Genomic DNA, 6000 nt, shown 5'->3' with positions numbered 1-6000 from the left:
GAAGTTAATTAGATTAAACTTCGCCGGGTACGGGATTGATTCCCATTCTCTTGGGTATGGACAAGGAATGCCCGTCTTCTTCATCTCTTGAGCGGAAATCAACGTATTGATTTTTCTCTTGAGGTTTTTAATCTCCACACTTTCACCTGTATTTTTGCTAGCATTCTCGTTACCACCCCCTGCATTGACGGGAGGATTATTGGCATTATGAGCTTCATTCGCATTTGTGTCCTCATCCTCCTGATTAACCTGGTTATGACGACTTGGTTCGCCTTGCTGGTTTGTCAGTGCTTGGATTTGTTGGTCATGCATTTCTCTCATATTCTGCATGGCCATCTGCATTTCGAACCTGAAGCTCTCCTGTTGCTTAGCCATGGCTTCTTCGAGCATCTTAGCCACTTGTTCTGCACTTATCATAAGTGACTCGCAGGGTTGTCCCTCGTTGGATACGGTATTATCTGATGCGACCGCAGAGCCGGCATCCGATTCTTCATCTTCTGAAGGTAATCTTGTCTGAATCCTACCATAAGTTGCTCGTATGATGGCTCCAGACTGCAGACGTGTTATACGCCGGGATGCTTCTGGAATTGACTTGGGATTATCCCGTGCCGATGTCCCTTTGCTGGTCATATTTGTGGTGACCCTCAGAATTCTCCGTCTTCAACCATCGTTCTCCTTCGTCAGAAACGCCTAAGCCTTGGTTTTGGCATTTCGGTACTGAGCCTTTCGAAAACCGAAATTCTCTCGGGGACTGTATTGGTACAGTTGCACTCCGACAATACTGCCCGAATGAGTTTGGAACAGGGGCATTGAGTCTTTAGTTCTCGAGGACTCCTTTTCCTGGTTTTACTTGTACCCCTAACACGATAGTACAACTCGTCAGTTTAAAGGTCGGAGTAACCTATCGTGTGTTGGCACGACTTCTCAGGTATAACGCTATCGTCATCAGACGATAATGTTTCCTTCTGAGGGGGAACTGCCTTCTTTGGACTTTCAAGAGTCACGCGCCTCGAAACATGCCTTTGCGGGCCTGAGTTCTTAGCGGGCTCTTGTACTTCAATGCGCAAATTAGTGCGCCTAGCTACCCAGATTTCTTTGTCATGTTAAGGGTGGGGGCGACTCCCAGCATGTTGAGTCGTTCGGGGCTTCTTCATCGGGCCCAAACGTTCTTGAACTGGAGCTTTGCATCGTTCATCGGGAAGTGGACCGAGGCGCTCCAAAACTGACTTCTTTCTTCGGGATGATTCTGCGTGATCTCCCGGAGTAGCTATGGGAATTATCGGCGATTTAGGTTAGTTCGCCGGAGGTTGAACTTTTGCTGAAGGCTGCAAAGGTTGCTCATTAGCCTGAATCGCCGCTTCAGACTTCGGCCTCCAGACTTGGCGGGTTGGTGGCGGCTTTTTGGCCACTTCCTTCTGCAGTCTTCTGCGGGCTTCTTGGACTTGAGCTCGTGCTTACGCTGACAGTGCGCGGCGCTTGCGAATGCGCTCATCAAGTGTTGAACGATTCCATTTGACACGGATCCATTCATTCGTTGGCGGCTTGGAGGAGCTGCCATTCATTGTTTATTGAGGCTGTTTGCCTCTCCTGCTCTTCAGATCTGCGTTATAGCGGATCCCGTCAGTGGACTCCATTGCCTTTGCGAGTTGCCACGCCAGGCGTTGACGTCGCCTCTGGCGGGCTCTTTTTGAGAGAGTCACTACGCCCTCAACAGTGGAGGCATTAGCGAGAACAGGTTTGACCTGGTTGGAGGTCGGTGGAGCTTCACCCGATGCAACTTCGGCATCAATTGGGTTGAGATCTTCGTTGGCATTCTGCACTTCTTCATACCAACGAACTTTTTTCCTGGAGGAGAACTTCTTGGACTTGCGGAGGGAGGTGGATCCGGACAAGGATGATAGGTACTCCTCGAACTTTTGTTGGTCGAATTCATACTCGACCTCCTCCTCGACCGAGATTGAGATCCGCGGCTGCGACGCAAGGCTACTACTGTGGTCGCCAGATTGTTCGTGGTGAAAGTCGTTTTTATTGAAATCATTGTTCCTTAAGCAACAGTTTTTTTCGGTTACAAAAGATCTGGTCTTTTTATAAGATCCAGTTACAACAAAATCAAAGAAAAAAAAAGACAAATTACAACTTTCCTTTTCTCGAACAAATCGCATGATCCTGTTTTGTAGTCTCTTGCTTGTGTGGGTTCTTCGCCTGCGCCGGGGTTAATCCGTGGACCACCGCGCAATCTTGATCCGGTCGGATCTACATGGTATAACGGGTGTTATTTCACGAAGGAAATAACAGCCGGGGGTACTATTTCACCAAGGAAATAATAGCCTTTAGTAATCAAAATCGACCAAGCAAAATCGATACTCTTCTCGGGATCAAAAACCAAGTTTTGATCCGGAGGATAACCGTGTGGATCTCAGATTTGATCTTCCTCTCAAACTCCTACCTTGTTTGACGTGGATGATCGCCAAGAACCAGATCTGAAAATGTCCAAGTCTTCAAAGCTTCAAAACTCCAAAGTTGAGCTCTCAATCCAGAAGAGTTTCGCCTCAAAAAGTTCCAACCTCTCAATAATGAGCATGCCCCCTCTATTTATAGGCTTTTCAGGTCGGATCTGGGCTCAGATCTGAGCCCAGATTTGTGGCTCGGCCAGTATAAATAGAGGGGGCATGCTCATTATTGAGAGGTTGGAACTTTTTGAGGCGAAACTCTTCTGGATTGAGAGCTCAACTTTGGAGTTTTGAAGCTTTGAAGACTTGGACATTTTCAGATCTGGTTCTCGCCGAGCCACCACAAGGTGGCTCGGCCACCAAGCCACCTGAGTGGCTCGGTCTTGGCCGAGATCTTCTCGGGGTGTGCCGTTTTGTCCGTTTCGTGGTTTATCCGAGCTTCATTGTTGATCCGATTTGGTAGTCCGGATCCTGATTTGGCAGTAAATCCGCCTTGGAGTTCGAGTCTGTTCCTGATCGTTGTTTGATGCGGTGGACTCTATTGTTGGATGACTCATTGATTCATCGACCTGTTAGCTTGATTCCGCACACGAGTGGATGTATTCTGTTGTTTGCTTGCGGTTCGTTAACCTCGTCGCCTTGTTAATTCGCTTCGTCGCGTGTCACTTGGCTTCGGTGTTGTGGTCTAACGATCGTGTTTAGATACATCACCCGATGATTCGTTGGTTTGTCGAATCACCATGCCGAGCTGTGCTAAGGGACCCATAGGCAGTTTTATACGCCTACAATTATACCCCTCCTTTGCAGTTTATCCTGAGTAAGTAGCCTATTCTGAATTGTGAGCCATAGTATAAAAGAATGCTTAGGGTAGTTAAGTTTCTCCCAGACTGTTTCAAACCAAGGCACTTGAGTTGTTACTGGACATAGGTAATGATACAGATTTGATAAATGGACTTTAGGCTCCTTGTAGCATGAATTAATCTTTTGCTTCAGGTTCGCAACACCTCCACATGATGTTATCATTTTATCTCTGACCTTAAGCACCTGTTTCCACATCCAAGAGTCACCTTTTTTCATCTCAACTGTCCAGATATCTGTATTTCTTAAATAGTTCATATGAACCCATTTGATCCACAAAGCCTCTTTATTGTTATGAATGTACCAAAGGGTTCTCTAGGCTGAAGCATTACTCCAAATTTTAGCAGAAAAAATCCCTAGGCCTCCATACTTTAACCCAAGACAGATCTTATCCCATGAAACTAGTGAAGTTTTATGAATCTGATCTGTTTTTCCCCAGAGAAAAAATCTGCATAGCTCATCTATCTTTTGAAGGACTTTCATTAGAAGAACATAACTGGAAGACCAGTAGATTCGAATTCCTAATATGACACTTTTAATAATATGCAGTCTTCCAGCATAAGATAGACTTCTAAGCTTGGTACAGGCCTGAAATTGGCTAGTAATCTTTGTGAAAAGAGGGCTGCAGTCTGCATAAGAAAGTCTCTTACATACTAGAGGAACCCCTAAATATATGATTGGTAATGTGCCCTCAGGAAAATCCAATTGAGCATGAATGATTTTCTTGACTAAATTATCAACTCCCCCATAAAAAATTGAACATTTGTTTGAATTAGCTTCTAAACCAGAGATGGCACTGAAGTTGGAGAAACATTGATAGATTTTCTAAACTGAGTAAGGCTCACCTTTACAGAATAGAAGAAGGTCATCCGCAAATATCAAATGACTTATCTTAAGATTACCACATTTAGGATGGTATTTGAAGGCTTTGTCATGCTTCAAAAGATTTAAGCTTCTTGAGAGATATTCTATACCAAGGATGAACAAGTAAGGTGACAAGGGATCACCTTGCCTTAGACCCCTTTCTCCTTTAAAATACCCATGGAGAGAGCCATTTAGGGAAATGGAATACTTCGGAGAGGTTATGCAAGCCATGATCCAACCAATCATCTTATTGAGGAAGCCCAGGCCAACTAGCATCCCTTTAATAAACCCCCAGCTGATTGTATCGAAGGCCTTTCTTATATCTATATTCATCATAATTCTTGGAGAAATATGTTTTCTGCTATAATTCTTCATGAGTTCATGGGCTAACATGATGTTATTTGTAATTTGTCTCCCTTTAACAAATGCACATTGAGCCTTGCATACAAGAAATCCCATGACAGTTTGAATTCTATTTGCAATGATTTTGGAGATAAATTTGTAGAGGCAGTTACAGCAAGATATAGGCCTGAAATCTGAGGGATTTTTTGGGCATTGAACTTTGAGGATAAGAGAAATTGAAGTGGAATTTATTGCACCCAAGAGTTTACCAGATCTGAAAAAATCTTCAATAGCAAGAGTGACCTCATCTCCAATTATAGGCCATGAAGCCTTATAAAAAGAAGCACTGAATCCATCAGGGCCTGGAGCTTTATTATCATGAATGGAAAAAATTGCATTCCTAATTTCCTCTTTAGAAATAGGAGCAGACAGATTGCTGGCTTGAGTATCATCCAGGCAAGGGCCACTATGAATGATATTTATATCTGGATCAATAGTTGCTACTGCGATTCCCACGAGGTTTTTAAAAAAAGAGGTCAATTCATTAACAATCCCCTCCACCACTGTTATTCTATCACCCAGGTTGTTATAGAGCACTGAAATCTTATTATGGTGTCTATTCTTCTTAATAACTGAGTGAAAGAGGGTGGTGGACCTGTCACCCTTAAGACACCAATCTATTTTAGCTTTCTGCGAAAAGAAAGAAATTTCACAGATCAAGAGTTTGTTATAAGTAGACAGGAGTACCTTTTCTTGACTAATATAGCTGGAATTCAGAGGATCCTCTTGCAACTTTTGCTGAATTTCTTCTAAAGCAAGCTTTGCTTTATGGACCTGCATACTTATGTTGTAGAAATGGTTTTTGTTGAGGTCTTTCAGGGCTCCCTTCAGCTGCTTGAGCTTTGAGTTAACTTAGAACATTTTGTGTCCCTCAATATGTTTTTTCCATACAGCAGAAACTGTAGGAAGAAACTCATCATGCTTAGTCCACATTTTAAAAAATTTAAAAGGCTTTTTCCCCCTATATTCCTCTTCAATGATAGATATCAAGGCTGGAGAGTGATCTGAGAAATTATAGGAAGCAAGAACTCCACATAGCTTGAGTTATAAATGTGGATCCAGGAATCATTAATCAAAGCCCTATCCAATCTACTCCAAACCCTGGTAGAAGAGTCTTGTTTATTATTCCAAGTGTAGAAACAACCTGTGGTTTTTAGATGAGATAGATGGCAGTCTTCAATGAAGGAGCAGAAATCAACAGTGTCTGAATAAGTTAGAGGTGTTCCTCCAAGTTTTTCATCATTAGAGATCATAGAGTTAAAATCACCACAAAAAAGCCAAGGATTATTCCCCATAGACTGGTGAATAAGAGATAATTCAGTCCATAGCCTCTTTCTAGCCTCTGGCTGATTGAAGCCATAAATTGATGATATAGTACAATCAAATCTTCCATCTTTAGATTTGATAGTGCATGTTAAATTTTGAG

The sequence above is a fragment of the Asparagus officinalis genome, chromosome 8, assembly GCF_001876935.1.
Source record: "Asparagus officinalis chromosome 8, Aspof.V1, whole genome shotgun sequence".
Classification (NCBI taxonomy): domain Eukaryota; kingdom Viridiplantae; phylum Streptophyta; class Magnoliopsida; order Asparagales; family Asparagaceae; genus Asparagus; species Asparagus officinalis.
Note: the sequence above shows the minus strand (reverse complement) of the source record.